The 12,489-nt window shown below is 39.9% G+C and overlaps 1 pseudogene; it reads left to right on the top strand.

Moving 5' to 3' along the window:
• The first annotated feature begins 9,934 nt into the window (after window positions 1-9,934).
• LOC116531675 lies at window positions 9,935-11,863 on the top strand (annotated as a pseudogene).
• Window positions 11,864-12,489: the final 626 nt, after the last annotated feature.

Genomic DNA, 12,489 nt, shown 5'->3' with positions numbered 1-12,489 from the left:
ATTTTTCTCAGCAGATCTTCCCTCAGCAGGAGGTTTGGAACGATTTGATCTGATATATCCAGAAGTCGTAAGAGTACTTAGAGATCCAAGTTAGAGAGCAGAAGTGAAAGCGTTCCAAGCTGCTGAGTTGGAAAAGGCCACAGCATAAAAGAAAAAGAAAAATGAATTTGGGAAATTGTCATTTAAATTAGACACTTAGTATTTTGCAACCTTAGAAACACATTAAATTTAATTGCGGGTTTAGATTTTATTAGACTTTTTATTTTGAAATAAATGTAGAGTTACATAAAATTTTAAGTACAAATGAAGAGAGAGTTCTTGGGTTTCCTCTTACCGGTTTTGTAAATGGGAACATCTTGTAAAACTAGAGTACAAATTCATAACTGAGAATAAACATTAGCTAGAGACATTTAACCCACGTCCATTTCCAGTGTCAAGATGGTGAATCAATTGTTTGTGCCTGAGGCCTGAGTAATGATATGTTTGAAAATCTCTCAGATGACCCTCAGGCAGTCACTGCAGAATTTAAAGTAGAAAGAGATTTCATAAGGGTAATTTTATCTTCTTCACAGTCTGATTTCTGGAAAGAGCTTTGTTAGTTGAAAACCCTGAGTTCAAATTTTTATCTACCATTGAATAATCTTGACATAATAGACAGGCTGGCTTGCTTTTCTTTCTTTCTTTCTTTCTTTCTTTCTTTCTTTCTTTCTTTCTTTCTTTCTTTCCTTCTATCTTTCTTTTCTTCTTCCTTTCTTTTTCTTTTCTTTCTTTCTCTTTCTTTTACTTTCTTTCTTTCTCTTTCTTTCTTTCCTTCTTTCCTTCTTTCTTTCTTTCTCTTTCTTTCTTTCCTTCTTTCTTTCTTTCCTTCTCTTTCTTTCTTTCCTTCTTTCTTTCTTTCTTTCTCTTTCTTTCTTTCCTTCCTTCTCTTTCTTTCTCTCTTTCTTTCTTTCTCTTTCTTTCTTTCCTTTTTTCTTTCTTTCTTTTTCTTTCTCTTTCTTTTTTTCTTTCTTTCTTTCTTCCTTTCTTTCTTTCTCTCTTTCTCTTTCTTTCTCTCTTTCTTTCTTTTCTCTTTCTTTCTTTCCTTCTTTCTTTCTTTCTCTATCTTTCTTTCCTTCTTTCTTTCTCTTTCTTTCTTTTTCTTTCTTTCACTTTCTTTCTTTCTTTCTTTCTTTCTTTCTCTTTCTTTCTCTTTCTCTTTCTTTCTTTCTCTTTCTTTCTTTCTTTCTTTCTCTTTCTCTCTCTCTTTCTTTCTTTCTTTCTGAGATGGAGCCTTGCTTTGTTGCCAGGCTGGAGTGCAGAGGCGCGATCTCGGCTCACTGCAACCTCTGCCTCCCACATTCAAGTGATTCTCCTGCCTCAGCTTCCCGAGTAGCTGGGACTACAGGCACGCACAACCATGCCCAACTAATTTTTGTATTTTTAGTAGAGACGGGGTTTCACCATATTGGTCAGGCTAGGCTGGTCTCGAACCTCTGACCTTGTGATCCACCCATCTTGGCCTCCCAAAGTGCTGGGATTATGGGCATGAGCCACCACGCCTGGCTTATTCAGACTTTCTTATCCATAATTTCCTAATTTTATGTGAGTATAAGAATTTATATCTCATAGGTTTGTCATAAATATAAGGAATACAATATAAAAAGCACAATTAGTACTTTTTACTTAATTTACTAATTACTTAAATAGTAATTAAGTACAATTAGTACTCAAATTGTGAATTATATTTGTCACCTTAATATAGCCTTTTTTATTTTGTAGTATAAATAACAAATTATTTGAGGGAAAATTAAACTGAAGTTGAGATTTGAAGTTACTGTGAAGCCCATATTTCCACACGTTGGTCTTATCTTTTTATATGTGTTCAACAGCAGAGATTAAGAGCAGGAGAGACCACCAATGATTTACAGCCGGCCACATGTTTTTGAAATTAGCCAATAAAGGGAAGATTAGACGTGGATTATTTAACATAGTTTCCTGAAGAAAAAAATATATTTGATTCAACTTGTGACAGAAGTGAAATAAGAAAAACTATGTCTTTAAAATGAAAATGATGGTAAAATAGAGAGAGTAACTGGAAACAAGAATATTCTTTAGTATGCCCACTATCACTACTCCCTAAGTTATGGGCAAATGAACTCACTATTCTGGGAAAAACCAGAGAATCTGAATTTAATCTAGGCATTTGAAACATCAACTGAGATTTGCATAGGACATGCCTCCAGATTCCTGAATAATGCAGTCTTCTCCGGAGACCACATGCTTTTGAAAATACAACTATAAAAGTCCACATTTACTAAGCTTCCAAAGTTGATCAGTCTTCTAATTTGCCTTTTCTCTCAGAAGAAGATGAAGTGACTTGGTAACAGTTTCCCCTATGAGACAGTAAAGCACAATTGGGTAGGCACTGTTGTGAGTAAAATAGTGTCTCAGGAGGTGCAAGTATAGTGCTCAGATTCATTCTTCTGGGAAGGAAAGTAGGTGCTGAAGAGAAACATAATAAAGTTTCAGGTATTATTTGAATATAAAGATAGGTAATCACTTGCTGGGAGATTTCTAAATACGGGAGGCTTGTTAGAGTATCCCTCACTAACTGGCCATTTACATCTGTAAGCGGGGGACAAGAGACTTGCCTATCTAGCTCTCTGCAAAACAGATGGTAGACAGACAGATAGATAGATAGACAGAGAGACATGGGCACAGAGGATGACTCAGGGGAAAGAATTTTGACATTCTAAGGGACTCTGTTATTGACGAATGAGGTCTATACTAGGGCCAGATATGGCTCTATTAGCAAAATCAGGAATCCAATAGAATAGTACTCTGACCCAGATCCATATTGATTAACACAAATAGATTTATTGACATATTCAGACTCCCTGTGATCTGATATCCTTGTTGTCAGGAAATGAGTTAACATAAGCACCATTGAGAAATTTGTGATCACAATAACAGCAGAAAAGGAAGGTTATGCAGATAGCTTGAAATTGTAAAAAATAACAAATGTCATGATACTATTTGAATTTTTACACACATATGAAATATATAGAAATAAAAACATATACAGAAAAGAAAACATATCTAATAAATGTTTAATAGTTAAATTTGATCACAGAAATTTTAGGAATGAGACAAATTTTCCAGAAAATTCAAAACAAAAATGTCTGCATTCACTTAGATGTATACAAAGTGAACTTATAACTGTAAAATAAATTTTAATTATACACACAGATTAATTGGTATTGTTTATTCAAAACTGATTGAGACAGGAGACAGACAAATTTTTAGGCAGAAAGGGATGAGTCTCTGGGGAAACCCGACCTTCAAGCCAAAGACAGTTTAAAATCTGAAAACCAAGCTGCTGATTCTGGACAGAGTCCATGATTGGAGTGATCGTTGCTTCCTTCAGAGCTGCTGGTTCTGGACAGAGTCCATGACTGGAGTGATTGTTACTTCCTTCAGAGCTGCTGGGCAAGGACGTTTAAGTTTGCTGAAGCTACACCCACAACCACCCCTTTTCCCATGTGCTCTGTCCCAGGAAGGTGGAGGCTTTATTTATAAGTCCCTGATGGGCTTCTGCCTCTTGTCAGAGATGCCCTGCCCAGCAAGAAGGGAGTCTAGTGACAGTCTGCCGGCAGAGGCCTTGCTGAGCTGCGTGGGCTCCACCCAGTTACTGTGTAAACTTCCCAGTGACTTTGTTTACACAGGTGAGGTTAAAACCACCTACCCAATCATCAGCAATGGCAGACACCCCTCCCCACACCAAGCTGGAAGGTCCCAGGTTGAGCTCAGACTGCTGTGCTGGCTGCAAGAATTTCAAGCCAGTGGATCTTAGCTTGCTGGTCTTTGTGGGGGTAGGAACTGCCAAGCCAGATTACTTGGCTCCCTGGCTTCAGCCCTCTTTTTCAGGGGAATGAGCAGTTCTGTCTCATTGGCATTCCAGACACCACTGGCATATGAAAAGAAAGAAAAAATGGCCATCCAGTTTTGTGCCGAAAACCTGGGGCACTGATGTTGTAGGCACTGGAGGGAATGTCCTGGTCTGGAGGTTGTGAAGACACTGGGAAAAGTGCAGTACCTGAGCCAGAGTGTCAGAAAAAGTTCCTAATGGCTTCCCTTGGCTAGGAGAAGGAGTTCCCTGGCTCCTTGCCCTTCTTAAGTGAGACAACACCCTACCCTGCTTCAGCTCACGCTCCTTGAGCTATACCTACTGTCTATCCAGTCCCAATGAGATGAACCTGGTACCTCAGTTGGAAATGTGGAGAGCTCCTGCCTTCTGCATCACTCTTGCTGGGAACTGTGCACGGGAGTTCTTCCCAAAGTGTGACGAGAAATGAACAAAGCCTCGAAGAAATATGAGATTATGTGTAAAAAACAAATCTACGTTTGACTGGTATACCTGAAAGTGATGGGGAGAACGAAACCAAGTTGGAAAACACTCTGATATTATCCAGGAGAACTTCCTCAACCTAGCAAGGCAGGCCAACATTCAAATTCAGAAAATACAGAAACACCATAAAGATATTCTTCAATAATGCGAACCCCAAGGCACATAATCATCAGATTCACCAGAGTTGAAATGAAGGAAAAAATGCTAAGGGCAGCCAGACAGAAAGGTCGGGTTATCCACAAAGGGAAGCCCACTAGACTCACAGTGGATCTCTCAGCAGAAACCCTACAAGCCAGAAGAGAGTGAGTGCCAATATTCAACATGATTAAAGAAAAGAATTTCGACCCAAAATTTCATATCTAGCCAAACTAAGCTTCATAAGTGATGGAGAAATAAAATCCTTTAAGGACAAGAAACTGCTGAGAGATTTTGTAACCAACAGGCCTGCCATACAAGAGCTCCTGAAACAAGCACGAAACATGGAAAGGAACAACCAGTACCAGCCACTGAAAAAACATACCAAATTGTAAAGGTCATTGACTGCATCAACTAATGGCCAAAACAACCAGCTAGCATCAATATGTAGGATCAAATTCACACATAACAATATTAACCTTAAATGTAAATGGGCTAAATGACCCAACCAAAAGACACAGACCAGCAAATTGGATAAAGAATCAAGACCCATCAGTGTTCTGTATTCAGGAGAGCCATCTCACATGCAAAGTCACACATAGACACAAAATAAGGGGATGGAGAAAGATTTACCAAGAAAATGGAGAGCAAAAAAAGCAGGGGTTGCAAACCTAGTCTCTGATAAAACAGACTTTAAACCAACAAAGACCAAAACAGACAAAGAAATGCATTACATAATGGTAAAGGAGTCAATACAACAAGAAGAGCTAACTATTCTAAATATATATGCACCCAATACAGGAGCACCCAGATACGTAAAGCAAGTTCTTAATGACTTACAAAGAGACTTAGACTCCCACACAATAATAATGGCAGACTTTAACACCCCACTGTCAATATTAGACAGATCAGCGAAAAAGAAAATTAACAAGGATATCCAGGACTTGATCTCAGATCTGGACCAAGAGGACCTAATAGACATTTACAGAACTCTCCACCCCAAATCCATGGATGATACATTGTTCTCAGCACTACGTCCCACTTATTCTAAAATTGACAACATAATTGGAGGTAAATCACTCCTCAGCAAATGCAAAAAAACGAAAATCATAACAAACTCAGACCATAGTGCAATCAAATTAAAACTCAGGATTAAGAAACTCACTCAAAACCCCACAACTACATGGAAATTGAACAACCTGCTCCTGTATGGATAAATAATGAAATTAAGGCAGAAATAAACATGTCCTTTGAAACCAATGAGAATGACAATGTACCAGAATCTCTGGGACACATTTAAAGCAGTGTTTAGAAGGAAATTTATAGCACTAAATGCCCACAAAACAAATGAGAAAAGATCTGAAATCAACACCCTAACATCACAATTAAAAGAACTAGAGGAGAAAGATCAAACAAATTCGAAAGCTAGCAGAAGAAAAGAAATAACTAAGATCATAAGAGAACTGACGGAGATAGACACACACACACACACACACACACAAAAAACCTTCAAAAAAATCAATGAATCCAGGAGCTGGTTTTTTGAAAAGATCAACAAAATAGACTGCTAGCCAGACTAACACAGAAGAAAAGAGAGAAAAATCAAATAGATGAAATAAAAAAATGATAGAGGATATCACGACTGATCCCACAGAAATACAAACTACATCATAGAATACTACAAACGCCTCTATGCAAATAAACCAGTAAATCTAGAAGAAATGGATAAATTCCTGGGCACTTTCACCCTCCCAAGACTAAACAAGGAAGAAGCTGAATCCCTAAATAGACCAATAACAAGGTCTGAAATTGAGGCAGCAATTAATATCCTAACAACCAAAAAAGTCCAGGACCAGATAGGTTCACAGATGAATTCTACCAGAGGTACAAACAGAAGTTGGTACCATTCCTTCTGAAATATTCCAAACAATACAAAAAAAGGGATTCATCCCTAACTCATTTTATGAGACCAACATACCAAAGCCCAGCAGAGACACAACTGAAAAAGAAAATTTCAGGCCAATATCCATGATGAATATTGATGTGAAAATCCTCTATAAAATACTGGCAAACTGAATCCAAGAGCACACAAAAACCTTATCCATCATGATCAAGTCAGCTTCATCCCTGGGATGCAAGGCTGGGTCAACATACACAAATCTAGAAATGTACTCCATCACATAAACAGAACCAAAGACAAAACCACATGATTATCTCAATAGATGCAGGGAAGGCCTTCAACAAAATTCAACAGTGCTTTATGCTAAAAAACTCTCAATAAACTAGTTATTGGTAGAAAGCATTTTAAAATAAAAAGAGCTATTTATAACAAACCCACAGGTAATATACTGAATGGGCAAAATCTGGAAGCATTCCTTTTGAAAACTGGCACAAGACAAGGACTTCTCTCACCACACCTATTCAACACCAAATTGGAAGTACTGGCCAGGGCAATCAGGCAAGAAAAAGTAATAAAGTGTATTCAGTTAAGAAAAGAGGAAGTCAAATTGTCTCTATTTGCAGATGACATGATTGTATATTTAGAAGAACCCATTGTCTAAGCCCAAAATCTCCTTAAGCTGATAAGCAACTTCAGCAAAGTCTCAGGATACAAAATCAATGTGCAAAAATCATCAGCATTCCTATACACCAGGAATAGACTAACAGAGAGTCACGTCATGAGTGATCTCCCATTCACAATTGCTACAAAGAGAATAAAATACCTAGAAACACAACTAACAAGGGATGTAAAGGACCTCTTCAAGGAGAACTACAAACCACTGCTCAAGGAAATAAGAGAGGACAGAAACAGATGGAGAAACATTCTGTGCTCATGGTTGGGAAGAATCAATATTGTGAAAATGGTTATACTGCCCAAAGTAATTCATTTATTCAATGCTATTCCCATCCAACTACCATTGACTTTCTTCACAGAACTGAAAAAAAAAAAAAAAAAAAAAAAACCCAGAAAAAAAGCCTTAAATTTCATGTGGACCAGAAAAGAGCCCACATAGCCAAGACAATCCTAAACAAAAACAGAAACGAAAACAAAAACAAAAATGAAACAAATAACAACAAAAAGCCAAAGCTGGAGACATCGTACTACCTGACTTTGAACTATACTACAAGGCTACAGTAACCAAAACAGCATGGTACTGGTACCAAAACAGAGATGTAGACCAATGGAACAGAACAGAGGCCTCAGAAATAACACCACACATCTACAACCATATGACCTTTGGCAAACCTTACAAAAGCAACAGGGAAAGGATTCCCTATTTAACAAATGGTGTTGGGAAAACTGTCCAGCCATCTGCAGAAAGCTGAAACTGGATCCCTTCCTTACACCTTATACAAAAATTAACATCAGATGGATTAAAGATTTAAACATAAAACCTAACACCATAAAAACACGAGAAGAAAACGTAAGCAATACCATTCAGGACATAGGCATGGATAAGGACTTCATGACTAAAACACCAAAAGCAGTGTCAACAAAAGCCAAAGTAGACAAATCGGGTCTAATTAAACTTAAGAGCTTCTGTACAGCAAAAGAAACTATCATTAGAGTGAACTGGCAGCCAACAGAATGGTAAAAAAATTTTGCAATCTACCCATCTGACAAAGAGCTATTATCCAGAATCTACGAAGAACATAAACAAATTTACAAGAAAAAAACAAAAATCCCCATCATAAAGTGTGTGAAGGATACGAACAGAGACTTCTCAAAAGAAGACATTTATGCAGCCAACAAACATATGGAAAAAAGGTCATCATCTTTGGTCATTAGAGAAATGCAAATCAAAACCACATTGACATACCATCTCATGACAGTTAGAATGGCGATCATTAAAAAATCGGGAAACAACAGATGCTGGAGAGGTTGTGGAGAAACAGGAATGCTTTTACACTGTTGGTGGGAGTGTAAATTAGTTCAATCATTGTGGAAGACAGTGTGGCCATTTCTCAAGGATCTAGAACTAGAAATACCGTTTGACCCAGCAATCCCATTACTGGGTATATACCCAAAGGATTATAAATCGTTCTATTATAAAGACACATGCACACATACGTTTATTGTGGCACTGTTCACAATAGCAAAGACTAGGAGCTAACCCAAAAGCCTGTTAATAATAGGCTGGATAAAGAAAATGTGGCACATATACACCATGGAATACTATGCAGCCATAAAAAGGATGAGTTCACGTCCTTTGCAGGGACATGGATGAATCTGGAAACCATCATTCTCAACAAACTGACACAAGAACAGAAAACCAAACACCACATGTTGTCACTTATAAGTGGGTGTTGCACAATGAGAACACATGGACACAGGAAAGGGAACATCAAACACTGGAGCCTGTCAGTGGGTAGGGGACTAGGGGAGGGATAGCAGGGTGTTGGGGGCTAGGGGAGGGACAGCATTACGATAAATACCTAATGTAGATGACGGGGTGATGGATGCAGGAAATCACCATGACACGTGTATACCTATGTAGCAAACCTGCACATTCTGCACATGTACCCCAGGACTTAAAGTACAATTAAACAATAAATCAATAACTTTTTTTTAAAGAAAGGGATCTTGGTAAGTTTAAGATGACCCTGACAGGTATACAGAGGCATTTCAGAATTTAACCAAAGTATTTGAACTCTCCTGGAAGAATGTTACATTGCTTTTGAATCAAATTCTGACTACTGCTGAGAAGCAGGCAGCCCTGCAAGCATCAGAGAAGAAAATGGAAGAGCTTTGTATCTCATATAGTGCCAAGGAAGAGAATGAGCCTGATCCAAAGAAAAACAGCATTACCATTGGAGGACCCTAAATGGGACAGCATTGATAAAATGGGAGAATGGAGGAGGAAATACTTTCAGTTGTTCATATTGGAGGGCTTATAAAGAACCAGAAGTAAGACTCTATTGACTCCAAATTGTCATGATAGACCCCAGATCAGATGAAAATCACACTGCTTTCCTGAAAGGGCTAAGAGAGGCTTTGGTGAAGCACACATCCCTATCTCCTGATTTAGCTGAGGAGCAACTAATCCTAATAGATAAGTTTATTACTTAGACAGCCTCTGGTATCAAGAGGAAGCTGCAATAACAGGCCAGGAGACGAAATGGTACTTTAGAGAGCCTCCTAAACTGTACTATTCAGCAGAGAACTATACTGTTACTTCCACATTTGTAATCTATTCATTTTTCAATAGATTATTTAAAACATTGCTAAAATATTTTAAATCTCCTTAAAACAGACAACATTCTGATGACCAAAACCAATACGAAAACATGCTCCAACATCATTATTTCTCAGGAAAATGCAAATTAAAATAGAAAAGGATTCCTGGCCAAGGCAAGGTTTACAGTAATTCTTTGACCCCAAATTTGTCTTCAAGGAGGTTGACAGCTAAGACCATTACTAAATTGGTGACTAAGAAAGAAGCCAAAGGCTGAAGGCTTTGCTGAGGGCGACCTCACTCTCTATGACTGTACCTCAGTCACTGACTTCCTCTGAGCTGCCAACCATGTTCCTTTCCAAGGCCAGCGAAATCATGGTAGATGATGAAGAGTTGGTACACCATCCAGCTACCACTGAGGACATATGGATGTGCTGTCAGGACATCAGAGTTTTGGGGCGCAAGGAACTCAGGTCACTACTAAACTGGAAAACAAAACTTTGGCAATATGTGGCAAAGAAGCTGAATGAACAAGCAAGGGCACTGGACATCAGACTCAGCTCTGGAAAGGAAGGTGAAGGTGATGAGAACGACTCAACAGCTGAGACCACAAAGCAGCCCTCTAAGGGGGAGGAGGAGAAGGAGGAACAACTGAACCTAACCATAGCAGAAATGAAGGCCCAGGAGGTGGCAGAATTAAAGATAAAGAAGAAGAAACTGTTGCATGAGCAGAGAGAGCAGCGGGAGCATGTGGAGCTGAAGATGGATCTGCCTGGGGTTTCCATTGCAGATGAGGGGGAAACTGGCATGTTCTCCCAGCACACCATCCGAGGTCACCAGTTATTACAGAAAGTAACACAAGGGTATATGAGTGCAGCAGACACATTTCTGTCCCATCTGCCAAAGGATGACATCTATGTGTCAGATGTTGAGGACGATGGTGATGACACATCGCTGGATAGTGACCTGGATCCAGAGGTGCTGGCAGGAGTCAGGGGACATCAGGGTTTCAGGGACCAAAAGGCTGTGTGATTTGCTGAAGTGGAAGATAATAAAGAGGAGGAAGAGGAAAATCCACTGCTGGTACCATTGGAGGTAAAGGCAGTACTGCAGGAAGAACAAGCCAACCTGTGGTTCTCAAAGGGCAGCTTCACTGGGATCGAGGATGATGCCGACAAGGCCCTGGAGATCAGTCAGGCCCAGCTGTTGTTCAAGAGCTGGCAGAAGGAACAGCAGTAGCAGCAGCAGCCGCCGCCACAGTCGCTGACACCGCCTTCCAGTTTGAAGACTGAGAGAACGTCTCCCTTCATCCTGTGCCAGGAAGAAGCCCCTAAGGGAACAGAGGCTCCTGTGGGAACAGAAACTGCCACTGGCCCTGAAGGGAAGGAAAGGATGGCAGATGAGACTGTGATAGCAGTAGTGGCAGTGAGGATAAAGAGAGCTGGGGACCCTTCCATGGTAAGAAGCGAAGCCGTGGTCCTAAGTCAGATGATGATGGGCTTGAGATAGTGCCAACTGAGGACCCATTGAAACCTCAGATAGTGGACCTCAAAGGCCTTGCTCTAGGTGCTGTTATTGCCTCCTTCAAAAAAGCCAAGAGAGACCTCATAGATAACGCCTTTAAACGGCACACATTTAATAAGGATGAGGAAGACCTTCCAGAGTGGTTTGCACAAGAGGAAAAGTAGCAACAATTATGACAATTTCCTGTTGATAAGAAGGAGGTGGAGCATTACTTGAAATGCTGGTGGGAAATCAATGCACCTCCCATCAAGAAAGTGGCGGAGGCTAAGGCTAGAAAGAAAAGAAGGATGCTGAAGCTGGAGCAGACCAAGAAGAAGGCAGAAGCCGTGGTGAACACAGTGGAAATCTCAGAACAAAAGGAAGTGGCACAGCTACAAAGTCTCTACAAGAAGGCTGGGCTTGGCAAGGAGAAATGCCGTGTCACCTACATTGCAGCTAAAAAAGGTGTGTGCTGCAAAGTGCATCGGCTAGCTGGAGTCAGAGGTCATTTCAAGGTGAAGGACTCAAGGATGAGGAAGAACCAAAGAGCTCAGCAACGTAAGAAACAAAAGAGAAGACACAAACGGAAGTGAGCAGAGCTGCCAGGTCCCCAGGAAATCATGGGGACTAGGAGGAAGGGTGTGGCGTGACTCAGTCTGGTCCCCTTTTCACCAGCCCAGCCGCCTGCTCACGTCACAGCTATCTGAAAAACAGTGAACAGGGTGCCTAGAACTCCCACTGTGGTCCTGAACAGAGAGAAGGATGTCCTCCTGCCTGCCTGAAGGAAATCCTCCCATGAAAGCACTGCAGAACTGGCTTGATCATGACCCTTTTTTTAAACCATTAAGGAGGAGTTTGGTGTTGAAGCAAAATTCAATGTAGTCTATTCCTGGACACGTAGACCTCTCAAGCCTTCCCCTATCTTATTCCTGAATAAAACCAGGATGATGGAAGAGGAAAAAAAGAAGAAGAGGAAGGCTATAGAACACCTGGCAGATTTAACCTGAAGACTACCTAAAGTCATTTAAAAATTACACTTCCAAAGATCAAGGATAAAGGAAGGATCCTAAAAGCAGCAGAGATAAGAAACAAATAGCATGCACTAGAACTCCAGCACGTCCTACAGCAGACTTCTTGGTAGAACTCTTACAGACCAAGAGATAGTGGCATGGATAAAATATTTTACCCTGGAATAGTATATCCAGAAAAATATTTTTCAAACATGAAAGGAGAAATAAAGACTTTCCCAGACAAAAACAAAAGTTGAAGAATCATCAATACTAGACC

The sequence above is a fragment of the Sapajus apella genome, unplaced genomic scaffold (genome assembly GCF_009761245.1).
Source record: "Sapajus apella isolate SASKATOON/1434 unplaced genomic scaffold, GSC_monkey_1.0 scaffold71, whole genome shotgun sequence".
Lineage (NCBI taxonomy): Eukaryota > Metazoa > Chordata > Mammalia > Primates > Cebidae > Sapajus > Sapajus apella.
This window is presented reverse-complemented; position numbering and strand designations above follow the sequence as displayed.